We start from the raw sequence: 15,804 nt of genomic DNA on the forward strand, positions 1-15,804 counted from the left end.
AATACAGGGCGTTCTGTCTACCACCTGGTAAGTAGAAATATACCGAGGTTTTTTACTGCTTAGTAACAAGGATGTGCCATAATTCATTTACTGTGAGAAAAGGCTTGCTTAACTTCAACAATTGCGAATCCCAAGCTAACTTCGCACTCTGCAAAAATTATGTTTGGAATGAAGTCTAAAAAACGAATCCAAATCCTCAGTTTACTTCACACACGTAATTTTTATATTGCATTTAGATTTAACCATCCATTACAATTTTTTCCATGGTCAAATGAAACACAGCAATTAGGTCCTATTAATATAGGTCAGGCCGCAATTTGTTTAGTTTACAGCAGTAAAAATATTAACATTAATTGAATGTCAAAAGGCGTTATTTCCAATAGAAGTTCGAGTGATTAATCTGTTTTTCACTCTCCGCGCGGAAAATCTAATTCCACTGAAATGACGTAATATACCCACATAACAAAGACATTTCTGGTGCTATAACACTGTCCTCGAGCATTGGATTATGTAATAGATAGACAAATTAGAGAATTTAATGTTTTCGCGCACTTCACTAGAGCGGAAAACTTCGATATTTGGGCTAGAAGTGATGTTTATTAACACTCACCTGTTTAATTACCCCTCACAATCTTTATCAATTCTTGCACATAGTCACACAATTTGCACGTAGGTATAATTTTCACTCCAAGTCAATGTTGCAATGAAACAGCATCTCGAATAAAAAATTCCGAATTGATCCCCGTTTCTTTAATACGCGCCTAAACTATTTAGACGCGACGTTCTCGAGAAACGCCGCGACGCAAGTTGTAGGATAGGCGCCTGAAATAGGGTGCTTCAAATGCGACTGACTGTCGCCTATTACCCCTTACTTACGCGTATGCGTAGGACCATTCCACGCCTTTCAAATTATTTACGCAACCTGTGGATGATGATCTTGAAACATGCGTAACCCGTATTTTCATTAATAAACGTACCGTCACGTTTAGAAATGGATGTATGAAGTCGTTCGACCATGGCCGTAGGGGTCAGCATCATTTCCTAGCGCGTGGGTATATCTGCATAAGGTGTTTGGAGAGCACACAAAAAGGTGTGTGCATCCACAAAGCATAAAATATTCGTTCTTTTCTAAGCTACCCTCTTATTTCTTAATGTGTATAAATCCTAAAACGCATTTTGCTTAATATTTTGCTGCGTAACCGAGCAAAACATTACATTTTGTAAGGAATATAATAGTACAATTTAAAAACATCACGCAAACGTGGCCGTTGCATAAGACTCCAATATAATTACTATTTAAACAAAAAATAACATTCTTGTTCCGCACAGTTAATTTACCAATTAAAAGATATACAACCATAAAGGTCGAAGGGTTATTAAATAATAATGTGGGAAATAATTTCACTTAATTACCGCTTGAAGGGATTATTGACCAAACCTACACGTTTATTCATTAATCGATCATTAATGCAGTAGCCATTAGCCAGGTTTTGTTTCCCTTTAATGGTTGGTGTACGGGGTGTTCATTTCAAAGTGAACCACTTCATGCAATTTGTAACATGGATAAGAATGAATGACAATAGCGAGGTTTGATGACAAATCGAGATCGCCCGATAATGGAAATTTGCCATCGATTAAAAATTGCGGATAATGGGGATAATTGATTAAAAACAAGAGCGCAATGACCGTAGCAATAAGACGAAATTTAACATATTATCATTGTTGCTTATTACAAACAGTGGGCCATAATTCGCTATGCGACAAATCTACAATTAGTTTGGATTGGAGAATACAAGGGAATTCAACCCTTAGGTACACCACAACAAAGAAATCGACATACAAATTATGATTTACAACTAAGCGCGGATCCAGCTTCTACAAAAGGGGGGAGTTGGATGCAGTAAAAAATATGACGGACGTCATCGTGCAAATTTCGTCCAACACGGACATGCGCACAAAATGCATTTACCTGAATCCGCGCTTGTTTACAACCACATAACAATGGAGGTTATAATTTTGGCAATATCGCTGGTGTCTGTTGATTAAACTCAAATGCTGCCGATATTTTGCAGTTTGACCTAAAATAAACCCCTAAAGAGCATCTAAAAAGCGACAGAGCATCTCGGTGTGAACCTACGGGATCATGGGATTTCACCCATTTTCAATTGGCATGTGGCATAGTCTACTGTGCAAAGTTTGAACCGAATAGGTTCAAGCGTTTGGCAGGGACAGAGAAACGTGACCCCACGGGGTCATTTGATTTGACTCTAGATTTGACCCATTTCAATAGGCTTAATACATGTGGCATGCAGGTCAACTGTGCAAAGTTTGAACTGAATAGGTTCAAGCGTTTGGTAGAGACAGAGAGGCGTGACCCGAAGGGATCATTGGATTTGACTCATTTTCAAATGGCTTATTACTTGTGTCCTGTCATCTGTGCAAAGTTTGAACCAAATCGGTTCAACCGTTTGACAGTTATCGTGTTCACGGACCGACGGACAGAGGGACTCCGTCGACTCCCCTATAAAGCTTGCATCACTTCGCTCTACCGCTTAATAATGTACAAGATCCATGCTGTTGTTTTATTTTCAACGGAGTAATAAATAATATATTAATTGGAATATTTCCCTCATACTTATGTAATAAATCCCATATGAAGTGTGCAATATCGCTTGGGGCGGCAGTGGATGCGCTTATGTGAAATGCCCAAGTTGGCTAACTCTTTGTATACATATAATTGAACTCAAGGGGAGTTCCTTTGATTTATGTATCCTCTTTTTTCGCGTATTATTGTATAATTTATGAATTATTTAGAAATATTATCAGTGTTTGTTCTTTTCCCAGCAGCCTTATCTTATTTTCTCATCATTAACTTTTTTTATATTTTTACACTTTTTGCTGGCGAATTACGTTGAATAAACTAACAGGGAATATGCATGTGGTTTAAATGTATTTGATTCTTTCTCCCGCGAATATTGATTGTCCTGGCATTATACTTAAACCATCATTTTGTTATTTAGTTTATTTTTAAGTAATTGCAAAAAATGTTAATTCAAAAGTGCAAAATAAGCAAACGAAATTCAAGTTTGCGAAACGCATCAGTATTGGACGAATGAAAGTGACGTCAAATGCCACGCGATCGCATTTAATTGTGTCAATATTAAAAGTACTTAGTCCAGTCCAGTCAAATTACGATTTGGGCAGATTGGGCTGGGTGTTGTCATCTCACTCAACGAAATCAACTGTATTATATGTAAAAATATCCGCTGAATCTGAAAGTGATAGTCAGACAGTATAGTTGAATTCCGCAGTTCTAATTTAATAAGCGTGTACCTGAAACCATGAAACATTTTTTTGGACAGTAAAAGTTTATTTAAAAATATAGGGTGATTAGCAAAAAATAATGAACATGTGCGGTTTTACAGGTTTATTCAAAACGATATGATTATGGCGGGCTCTGTGACGTAATAAGCCCGATCAATCAGCTCCTAGAACCATTCCGATGACATAACGACTTGGCAATATTGCAGGAGAATGGCATTTATAACTTGCGTCATCTGTCACAGGCACTTGTCACTTTCGTGCTAGATGCAGTTAAACATCCCTCTCAAAACGTCAAATGTGACAAACGTCAGACCCTCGCGTAAGGTTGCCGGCTCACTTCTACGTGATTGGTTGTAGGTTTGTGACGTATTTAGTCTGAAGCGTTTCAAATTCGGACAAAAAACACAGCTTTTCAATAATTTATTTTGGGTTTATTTTACTCGCAAATAAAAATTGAGGACACACGGGTCTTTTTATTTTTAATGTACTTTGTGGATCAGAAATAAAAAATGAAGGCGGGATGACCCCATTATATAAACAAATTTACAAAACAATGCTTGGTCTTTCAAACTGGGTGACTCCCAGAGCGTTCAAAATTTGTTTACAGATGATGGAATCCAAAGACAACCATTTCAAAAAAAAGGCCCGATGATTCTTGCAAATTGATTGACTGTGGATTTTTTTAAGTTAACTAACAAATGGCCCGAAATATAACAAGGAAGGTAACTCCATAATAGGCCCTTGGCGCTCTGATTAATAAAAATCATACATTTTGGTCAAATAGATGCATTAAAAAGTTCACAGTTTAAAGAATCGTTCGATGCGACTCGATTTGCAGTCATTTTTGGTTGTATCGAAAACAAGTCCGAAGTCAAAAGCTCATTTCTCGTGTACTCGAATTTGGACGTATTTTTTTTTAATGTAGGTCTTTCCGAGAGCTTTCCATTCGCCTAGTATAGATTAAATTTTTTGTGGTATTTTGGAAATTATTCCATTTATTAATTTTTCGAATTTTTGAAAAAGGTAGGGTTCACTAACTGTAAACAAATTGAGAACGCTCTGGGAGTCGTCCTCTTGGAACTGCAAAAAACACTTTATCGGGAATATTTCTATTAGTGTTTTTGCACTTTTGTACAAGACAATACCTATAAAATGGTTTTTTAGCTTTTTCCATGGTTTGAATAGCTATTACAACTGAAAATCTGTATATAAATAACTCAACACTAAAAGTAAACAAATACTGGTCGTGGCTTATGACGTCATCCAAAGCACGCTGAAAATGTGGGGACGTTCAAACCATTGAAATAAAAGACTAAGGAAGGAGCTTATACAGGGTGACAATTTGAAAACTTACCACCCCCATGTCTTAGTAAATAAACGAGATATTTTAAAAAATCAAAATCCGTTTCGGTAATTCGGAGAGGGAATGTGGCGACACGACGCACCCCCTCCAAGCCCCTACGCCCCAGCCACCTCAACTTTTAAATCTTAAATAGTGACCCCCCCCCCCCATGTGTGATACGTCGTTGGAAAGCTCTGAAAGAATGCTTTCCAACCATACAGAATAGCATTACATTTAGGTTAGTAATTATCGTGCAAATCAAAAAATAAACTAATATGATACATTTTCTAAAGTTGGCTTTTATTTCAATAAATGTTCAAAATGGTTTCCGTTATTGGTAAGATAATAGTATAATCTATTCTCAAACTCTTGTCGAACTTTTTCAAATGTTGGTTTTGCAATTAATATTTCGACATTCTTGAATTATTTTCTGTCTTAGTTCGTCTATGTTCGCCGATTGCGTTTTAAATACTATATATATTATATATATATAATAATATTAGTTTATTTTTTGATTTGCACGATAATTACTAACCTAAATGTAATGCTATTCTGTATGGTTGGAAAGCATTCTTTCAGACCTTCCAACGACGTATCACACATGGGGGGTGACTATTTAAGATTTTAAAGTTCGGGTGGCTGGGCCGCAGGGGGTTGGAGGGGGTGCGTCGCCAACTATGTCATGTGATTCCCCCTCCGAATTACCGAAACGGATTTTGATTTTTTAAAATATCTCGTTTCTTTATTAAGACATGGGGGGTGGTAAGTTTTCAAATTGTCACCCTGTATACTCCTTCCAACCTCAGTTTCACAAAGACTTGATGAGGGTTTATATTTCTGAGCTAATTGGTAAAATAAACCAGCAGTGCCGATTGTGATGAAAATGTTGCTATGCTTTTTTTAGGTTTCCATTTTGTAAATGCCTCATATTCTATTACATAAAACTTACGAGATTTATCTGGAACCAAGTTTGCTGAGGCTACATCCACAGCTCGTTTTTATAATATAATAATAAATTAATACGGAGGGGATTGTGACTTAAAAAATTTATTATATAGACCTAAAGAATGCCAATCACGTCTATTTCTCATGTTAAGCCAATTGGCATTAATAAGTTTATTAGAACATTCCATGCGACTAGAGCTTGGGTTAGAGAGATTCAAAATGGTACTACCTACATTTCGTGTGGAATTGGCGTTTGCCTATAATTTTTCAAAATCGATTTGCTATATACCTATTATACCTATACATAACGCACTACATCGCGTTGTACGTGTTCGTGATCGGAGTGTTGCTATTATGATCTAATATGTACATTAAATATATTTATGTAATTTTAAACTAAGGAATTGCCTCATGAAAATATATTGCTTCATTTTTCCTTGACGTCGGTTTTGTCACCATAAACGGAACGCTTTCTCTAATGTAGTTTCTGTATGAGGGTTAATTCCTGTGCTTGTTCTGAATTCGGAACATTGCGGTACTATATTAAAATAAGGTCAATGAACTCTCATCACTGAAAGGTTGAAAAAATTTAATTTAATTCACCAACTTTTGCAATAATAATAGGAACCTTAATCTAACTTGCCACACCTGGTTTAATTGATTCTGGTAATTTCTAGACTCCAGTATCAGCATTATTAACGTTGTTATGTCGTGAAATTGTCGAAGGACCGCTCCAATTAAGGAGAATAATATGCAAATTTTTTAAACTAAATGAACTGTATTGAATTTAACTGACGGTACGTTGTGACATTTTATTTTATATTACAACAAACTGTAATATGGAAATTAGATTAGGTAGGTACATTTTGTGAAATAATTGCACAAACGAGCTCCTAGCGATTTTATAATTTTGCGGTGACTGTCCGCCTGTCTGTCCGTCTCTTCGTCCGTCCGATAGCACGATATCTCGAAAACGAATGGACCGATTACAATGAAATTTTGTGGGTGAATTATTTATCAACTTTGTAGATTAAGATCGGAGTTCGTGAATTGGCAATGTAGACCAAAAATGAGGAAGACTCTTTTGACATCTCCGTTAGTTATGAACCGAGTAGCTTTACACATATAATACCAATGCCAAAAGTTGAGCCTAATCGCTTCAACATTCACAGTGCCCTTTTCGCAATTCGGCCATTTATGAACCGAATATGGTACCTAAACTTTTGTATTTATGAAGGTATTTAAATGGCATTTCATACATAGGCGCTTGAAATATAAGCTAAATCTAATGCCAGTTTCCTGCTGAACACGAATATCGATGTTGGCACCTCGAAATCTGAACAGGAAGTCCAGAATTCAAGATGGCGGCCAATTTCCGAAAATGTTGATATTTTCATTCTTGCGACCGATTTTTTCGATCTAAAAACGGATTATAATGTTCTTCCTGACGGAGGTACGGCACGATAATAATCGTGACAAAATGATTTCATAGTTTTTCTAACCTGAAAGAGTGTAAAAGTGGAAACCTTTTTTTCGTAGTATAGGTACTATGGCTACTGTTTAAATTTCTTCACATCGTGTAATTATTAAATTATTTCTGTTTTGGCAAGCATTTTCGTTACTGTGCGTCGTGTGATTGCTGGAGGTTTCAATGATTAAAGAAACGTTTTCTGTAACCGTCAGACGACACAGATTTCCTCCTTAGAAACGACCCATTTTTTCAATCTAAAAACAGATTATAATGTTATTCCTGAGGTATACTTCACGATAATAATCGTTAACTATTGTTTTAACAATAATGTAATAGGAGGATGCAGGATGCGTAAAATTAAAAATTACGAAATTCCCAGTTCCCCTTGCTAAAAGGAGAACATGCAAAACGATTGTTTCCAGTAATCCTGACACATATACCTAAGTATTCCCTACATGCGTTTATATTGCATAATTCTCCTTATAAAGTTTTTATAACTACAATCTTTCGAATTTTACGTTAATTTTTAAATGAAAAAAATGAAGGGAGGTCAACTATACCTACTGCGGTGTTTCGGAAGATTCTTACTTTGGTAGGTATTAATTATCGTTCCTCAGGATATATTATTATTATTAAAGGATGAAAGCATATAGAAAAGTGAATACAAATTTATTAACACCTACGTTATTCTTATGGTGTTAGGTCAATCGTCTTCTTGACAATTAGGTAGTACAAATCAATTGAACTTTGCGATATTTTCACAAAGTTTTGACGAGCAATCCTATTTACAACGACAAAGGACGATATCTAGAGCAGCCTTCGGAATTAATCTAACGTTGGGAGAATGGGAATGTAGCTATTTTCAATTCAGGATAGATAAGGTAGTCTGAGCGACATTTCATAGTTTATAAGATAAAAAAAGTACCTACATCTTGAGATTTACACCTGATATGCCGTTAATGATGGAAATGGATCAAATGCTAGAGAAGATTAGATGGAATCGCAAGAGAATGGAGTTCAGAATTGTTAGATCTAAAGCTTCGCATCTCCTGAAACCTCGAAGTGACAGAAGCAACAGGAATGCATCTGTAGCTGTAGCGTTTTTCTAGTATCCGCTTCCTTAATGTGAAAAGCTTCTAAGGAGGAAATCTGTGTCGTATGACGGTTACAGAAAACTTTTCTTTCATCATTGAAGCCTCTCGCAATTACCAGTACGCTGTCAAATGAGGCCTCTTCAAGGTGATGCGACAAGATTTCTTTTGTTTTCCTCTAATAAAAGGAAATTCTTCCATATGAGGTCATGGACCATCGCGGATATCTTTCACACGACGCACAGAAACCAAAATGCTTGCCAAAACAAAAATAATTTAATAATTACACGATGTGAAGAAATTTAAACAGTAGCCATAGTACTATGAAAAAAAGGAATCCACTTTTACGCACTTTGACGTTAAGCCAGTTTACTGGCGGAAAGTACTGTCGGTCAGTAAACTTGCCACGTGTAAATGCGCGGAAAGTGCCAGTTAAATAGAAATAGGGTAGCAAGTTTACTGGCAGAAAGTACTTTCCGCCAGTAAACTGGCCAAATGTAAATTAGGCTTTAGAAAAACTACGAAATCATTGCTTAAACATTTGTTCACTATTATTATCGTGCCGTACCTCCGTCAGGAATAACATTATAATCCGTTTTTAGATCGAAAAAATCGGTCGCAAGAATGAAAATATCAACATTTTCGGAAATTGGCCTTCTGGACTGGACTTCCTGTTCAGATTTCGAGGTGCCAACATCGATATTCCTGTTCAGCAGGTACCAATTAGTAAAAAAAGCCTATTTGGCCAAATGTTGTCTGAAATACCCCTAGAACCTGATAAAACGCTGTTTATTATAAAAGTGAACCAGTCTATAGGTGCCTACTAAGCATTTTCTACACTACTTGCACTAGATCTACAGTTAACCCGACAACCGAACAGACCGCAACGACATGCGACCCTTTTGGACCAAATTTTTTTTGGCGTTGTACGCCGTTTTATGTTTCCCGGGCGATGTGGAGTTGCAGTGAGGGTTCGCTCACTTTTTTTCGTGGACTGAGCGCTTAACTTTCGGTCTACTTACGAACGAGCGATAGATGACAGTACTCGAGGCCGAAAGTCCATGGGAACGCGGAACTGGTATTAGGGAATGTAACGTCCTGCATTTTACAGGACCAAAATTTGAAGGCGTATTTTTGGCTACAATTACAGTTGCAGCACAATGTTGAGTTTGCCTAGGTTTTGGGGGTAGGGTAATTCCACTTTAGACATTAGACGTAATGATGAGTTAACTATTCCCCAAAATCACCTTGAAATTTTTAAGAGATCATTTGCATATAATGTAGCTAATTGTCTTGACCGTTTACCGTTCTCTTTTAAATACCTGTCATTTTATATCTTCAAAAAAGAAGGTAACGGACCTGTTGCTTTTTTAATCTCAATGGTGACGTCGAAATTGAGACCAATTTTGTGACAGCACATAGTTTTTGTTTTGCTTGTGATTGAGGATCTATTCAGGGTGTTGCGGATGATATGTTGCAATGATTGAAAACAATCTTCTTTTGATATTAATCGAATAAAGCTAAATTGAACGGTTTTATCTTATATAATGATTGATTGACAAAATTAAAAACAAACTCAACTATTCCAGGTAACTAACGAATATTGTAGTAATTATTTCGGTATAATATGCAGTAGGCACAATGGCTTCTTCCTATGAGTTGGAACCGGTGGTAGAACAGTTTGGTGTCATCCCCATAACAGAACCTGCCCCTATTGGCTTTTTAATTCCTGCGTAGTATCTAGAACTAGAAGATCATAGTGTATTTGTATTATTGAGGTCAATAAGCAGTCTGTCCGTCTGTCTGCCTGCCCATCTGTCCCTCTGCTTGGCTGTCCGTCTGCCCGTCTCTCCGCCTTAGGGGTTTTTATTATTAAAGGGTATACTTACATACTAAGAATACAGCAGGAATCCACACAAAAATAATTTATTGCCAATTTGTCTGAATAATCGCTTCAGAAAAGCATAGTCATAAGTGTAGGTAAAGAAATGCAGTCCTTGTGACTTTTTTCATGGATTGTATCGTATAATAATTTATGCATGATTTCGATTATAGGTAATGGTAATAATTTGGCTTCATAGGGTCTAATATTACGCTGATACATTTTTAATATGTAAATTACTTAGTAATACAGCTGCATAGAAATATGTTTGCCATTAGCTTCCAATGTACATAATGGTAGTTGATATTGGAAGAGGAATATAATATTCTAATCTATTTTATGTCAACAAATTCCCCTTTATTGATGAACACATTAACCTGGTTTTTTTGCAATTAGACATTTCTATGTACTTTGTGGCGTATGCAGGTTCACCCCTGTAACTTGAGCATAAATTAGCCCGCTTTTACACGGGGACACAGTCGCACAGATACCGGTATCTCGGATACACCTGAAACATTGCGTCTTTCGAGCCGTTCACACACGCATACTTCTCGCATACAGTATCGGCGACTAAATTTCGGTCACTCGCCAGCACCAGCAGGGCCGTAACTAGATATGACCGCGCCCTTGGCGGCACTTCAAGTTTGCGCTCCCCCCCCCCCCTTTCTTTTTTAAGTCCAAGATTTGAAGCTTTTTGATGCGAGAATTTCGCTTCTTTAAAACATGGAGAAAAGATTACAAAATACAGTGTGTCCAAGATGAGAATGAGCATCATGGACACATCGGAAACCATAAGAAGTATACAGTTGGTTAAATTAGAAAAGTTGCGCATTTTAGGGCTTAATTTTAGGGATTTAAAAATGCGGAAATTCCGATCAGTTCCGAAGATATTAAAAAAAACCGAAAGTAACTTTTTAAGCTCACCATTTTACAAGATTTTCGCTGCGTCGTTTCATGTTTGAGAAACCATCATCAACTTCATATTTTTATATGGACCGGAAAAAAGTACGTAATGTATTGAGTAGCATTTTTTATTACGAATACGATTATGTATATTACAATTTATCATTTAGAAGAACAAATTGTTTTGACATTTTGTCAACGCCTACTAAACCAAAATGTTAAAAATTTAGTAACAAGCAATTTTTCTGAGCTAAATAATAAATAATTTTTAACATTTTACTGATATAGGTGATAAAGAATCTTATTGTGCTATACATTGTTGTTGATGGATTCTCAAAGACGCCAATTGTACAGCTTAAAAAGTTCCTATGAGGAAGTGTTATTTGTTTTTTGATATCTTTTCAAACAGGGCCGCCAAAAAATAAAACCGAATATATCATTTGACTTGCTTGCTTTTCCTTCTTATATTGCACACGCTGTATATATTACATTACCATAAGGAGGCAAAAGGGGGGGAAGGGCAGAGATGAAGGTAATATATCACTTTGTAACGACCCAGTTATTCACAGTCACAGTACGTATAGTATTAACAATCTCGAATAACATTTGTTTAAATAACCTGAATTTTTTTCCTAATACACTAATGTAAAAAGACATTTTTTCAATGCCAATTTTGCGCCTCGCCGGTAGCTGCGCCCGCCCCCATCTCTCCACCGCCTAGATACGGCCCTGAGCACCAGTCGCCCGGCGATTTTGCTATTTTGGGGAAGAACTGATGGACTATTGGTTCATTGTAATTGTTTACACGAGGAGATTTTTTCATTAGCCCGCCACTGCATCGCTGAAAAAGTATTGCACTGCGAAAGAGAAGTTTAGAATGCCCAAAGTGTATTGGACATAAATTCCGAAGACTGTATCTGGGATACAGTATCCCCGTGTGAAAGCGGTCTAAACCCTACCTACACTCCACAGATAATGTGACATCGGATCCGTTATTTTCGGTTCCGGTTAGGATTAAAACTGAAGTGATAGGAAATAGTTATATGTACAACTACATAAGAAAGTGGAGTTTTTCAAGCATAGCGAGTGTGTCAATTGAACGAGAGTTGAAAAACACTTTCTTATCAAATTTTACACATCATTTTTTCTGCAACTACAATCAAAGTAAAACAACTATAAATTGTGCAAAAGCGCATTTTTTTAAACCGAAATAGCTTTTGTTTTAACAGCACCAATGGATATATTTCTTGCAGACGTCTCAATCGCCCTTTGTGAGTACCCTCTTCCTCTTGAGGTATAAGGGAATATACCCGATCACGATAAGAGGTCGAGGAGGGCTATGGTTGGTAGAAATTAATTCCTTTCGTTGTGACCTTTCATTAGAGTGCCATTTAATTCTTAAAAAATGCGCTAAAAATACTCAATGGTATGTATGTTGGACCGGCAGAAAATGAATCTGAAGTTGCATTGGCTGCTAAAACGATGCAAAAGAAGACACTAAAAAGCAGACCCAAGGTGAGATGCTACAATTTCAATGAATTTGGGCATTTTTCTAGCGACTGCAAATTGACAAAGAAATCTAAAAGAAAACTTTGCTGTTTAATTAAAAAAACATGGCTGTTGAATAATAACGCTTCGAAAGAATTGGTAACAAAAGCAATACTGTAGCGCCACGGCTAACCAATAAGCTTCATAAGTTTTGTTTTTGTTCGATTGTTCTGTTGTGATATATAACTTTCATATCAAACAATTGAATGTGCAGAAAATAAACAATATTAAAAACACATTGGTTGCATCAGCAAGTTTGTAATAACCCACTTGACAAGCAAGGTTAAAAAAACATTACACCAGTAATGTTAGAATGAGTTTTCGATTATATGAAAATATAATGTGTAACTGTGCATTCTTTATAATGGTGGGACATTTTTAACAATTTTGTGAAGTGATTGATGTGAATGAAATGAATTTTTTATACATTAAATTTCTGGTAAAAAATTATTTGAATTATTTTGAATTTGAATTTTTTTACATTGTGCACTTTAGTATCAAAGTGCAAAAATGTTTATTAAAGTACACATCTGTGACAATACTAAATTACGTTTATGTCATCCTTGTACATTGACGGCCGGTATTATAAAACCAGACTTAACTTTGTTGTCAGCTAACGGTGTTGTTAAGACATTCCTTAACAACACTGTTAGCTTACAACATAGTAAATATAACTTTAATAATACCGACCGTCAATGTATAAGGATGATATAATAGTTATTTGTTTCATTAGTACAAAAAATGTCAGTTTTCGAGACGAGTCCCGAAAACGCATTTTTTGTACGAATAAAACATAAAATTTTTTCTCCAACCCCCTTTACTTCAAATTATATTCGAATTTAGATTCAGTTACAGTTTCACTACTATAGTATAAGAACTTCTGCTTTCTTGTCCTCACGTGTCATGCCACTCTAGTTTTTAGGTTAACTTATAACCTATGCGTTTTTACCTCTTACTTCTCACCTCTCGCTACTTTGTAGGGAGCAAATCTTGAGGTAGCATGTTCTACCGTTTCTATAATCTCTGGCGGAGTGCAATCCATGTCGCTATCAGTTTCAGTCATTTGATTGTATACACAATTAATATTGTTATATTTTGTATTGAAATAAAAAACTTACCATACAGTTTTTTAATTAAAATTAATTGCAATTAACTTTTTCAAATTTTGAATTCAAAATGACAGATAATAGTGCAATGGGTCTGAAGTAGATGGCGTTACGCGCGACGGCGGGTTGTATACGTACACGGAATATGTAAATTACGTTACACATGGTTTAAATAAAAATAGCGAGCGTAAATCATTTTCAATACATGTACATACGTATAGGTAACATCATTATTTGCATTGAATATGCAAAAATATTTGATTTGTATGTATAGAAATATCTTACAACCTGCAATGTAAAACGATGTCAATGTGACATATCTCCGTGATTGTAATTTTTTAATTGGCCAACTTTCAAGGTCAATTTCTTTTTGGTACTAGGACCAAAAGTATCCACTTTTTGTACAGTTGCCATGGTGAAAGCGATTAATCCGCAAAACGTCAATTTTAGGTACCGAACACTGTCACAAAATAGCGTCTTATTCAGGTGGTTGGAGAAAAACGTAATTTAGTATTGTTTAATAAACATTTTTGTACCACGTTTATACAACATAAGAGAGTTACATCGCATTGGCGTTTGTTTCAAACGTTCAATTAACGTTAAATGCTGATGTTATAAAGTGTTATATGATGTAACGTTTGCTAAACGTAGGTATTTAGACGTTACAGAGACACGTTCTTGAAGGCGGACATTAGCAGTCGCGGTGACGTTAATAGTAAGTTAATGGTACTTATACGCTAACGTTACAAGTCACCATTAAACGTTTATTAAACGCTAATGTTGCACAATTTTGTCATGTGGGAACAACCTATAAGTATAACTCGCCAAGAAAGATTGCCGGTCATAGCACACCTTGTGTCAATTTACAATCTATGTTTTTTTTAAGATGCGAGCGACTTCCGGAATAGGCTCGTGGCAATGTTGAACGAAAAGACTTTTCGTTCAACATTGCCACGAGCCTATCCCAGACGTCGCTAACATTTTTAGAACGACAGACCACATTTTTGATTCTTAAATAGGATCTAATTGTTTCACTAATTGTCGCCTGTTCGAGATCTCTCGATCCAAAGGAATATCGTAGAATTTTCAGGTTTTCAGCATTATATGCGTACAATCGTGGTATTCCTGCATCGCTTAGTTTGAAAGCTAGAAACCATTGCGGAAGTCCATATTTTAGGAATTTCGTTCAAAGGGGTGCTTTTATAAGTCTATTGAGATATCATCAGCTACGGAACATCGTAAATTCTCGCAATTATCGCATTAGGTTCGTACTATTGAGTTACTCTTGCATCGTTTAGTTTGAAAACTGAAGACGCAGAACCTCCTGTCTTGCCTAACCTTACGTAATTTCTTACAGCAAATGACGAGGATTAATGTAAAAAGTAAGAGTTTTTTGTCACATAAGTTTAGTTATTTTTTGTTTTCAGGTGATTTTAATAATATAAATTACGAGAGCTTGTCGGAGGGAAGAATTACTCAATTTAAAGGTACCTAAAGGTATAGGAGTTATGAATATTACGTTCTTGATCACGGCCATAGAGTAACACGGGTCAACCGACTTTTATAAAACCGGCGCTAAACGATGGCGTGCTAATCTCCCCAAACTAATAAATCCTATTTCGACTACAGAGTAGCGTATTATAATTAAACGTTTATAAGTCAAAATGTGTCTAATAAAAAACAAATGAACTATGGAAAAGCAACATAAACTAAATCTAGTTTAATTGAAAATCCTTTAAAGGACGATACACGATAAAGAATGCCCTAGAAAAGTATAATTGAAAGAAATTTAATAAAATAACCGTAAAAGTTAATTAAACGAGACTATGTACTTAAATTGACGGTAAATTGAACCTAATTTTCGCTCTAAAGCTTAGTCACCATGGGAATTAATTTGCAGTACACTTTTGTGAAAATTAAATCTTATTCCTGCATTTATGAATTTGGTGTAGGCGGGGGGCTGTTGATGGAAGAAATTATCGTAAACTCCACTGCTTGCCTCGGCCTCCCTAGGAATGCACGCGTTGAATAATGTGTATATTGCTACGGAAACAATTTACTCTCCTACCAAGTTAAGAGAGTAGAATGTCGCTTGAATAAAATGCAAGAAAAATCTACGGCTCCTATATGCCTTAATCGCCCATCGAATTATACAAAGGGTGTTAAACCTCAAGTCGTCAACACACATAAAA

The 15,804-nt window shown here is 36.0% G+C and overlaps 1 protein-coding gene across 2 annotated transcripts in view; it reads right to left on the minus strand.

The window, feature by feature from the left end:
* LOC116164505 (acyl-CoA Delta(11) desaturase-like) overlaps nucleotides 1-954 on the minus strand; it is a 45,178-nt gene extending 44,224 nt beyond the window's left edge. The window contains exons 1-2 of one of the 2 annotated variants that reach the window (XM_031478699.1): nucleotides 877-954; nucleotides 611-822 (exon numbers count right to left, since the gene is read on the minus strand). The gene's annotated coding sequence lies outside the window, so the exon portion shown is untranslated. The other variant, XM_031478700.1, reaches the window with a different exon arrangement.
* Between the last annotated feature and the right edge of the window lie 14,850 nt (nucleotides 955-15,804).

Source organism: Photinus pyralis, unplaced genomic scaffold (genome assembly GCF_008802855.1).
Source record: "Photinus pyralis isolate 1611_PpyrPB1 unplaced genomic scaffold, Ppyr1.3 Ppyr1.4_LG2, whole genome shotgun sequence".
In the NCBI taxonomy this organism is placed as follows: Eukaryota; Metazoa; Arthropoda; class Insecta; order Coleoptera; family Lampyridae; genus Photinus; species Photinus pyralis.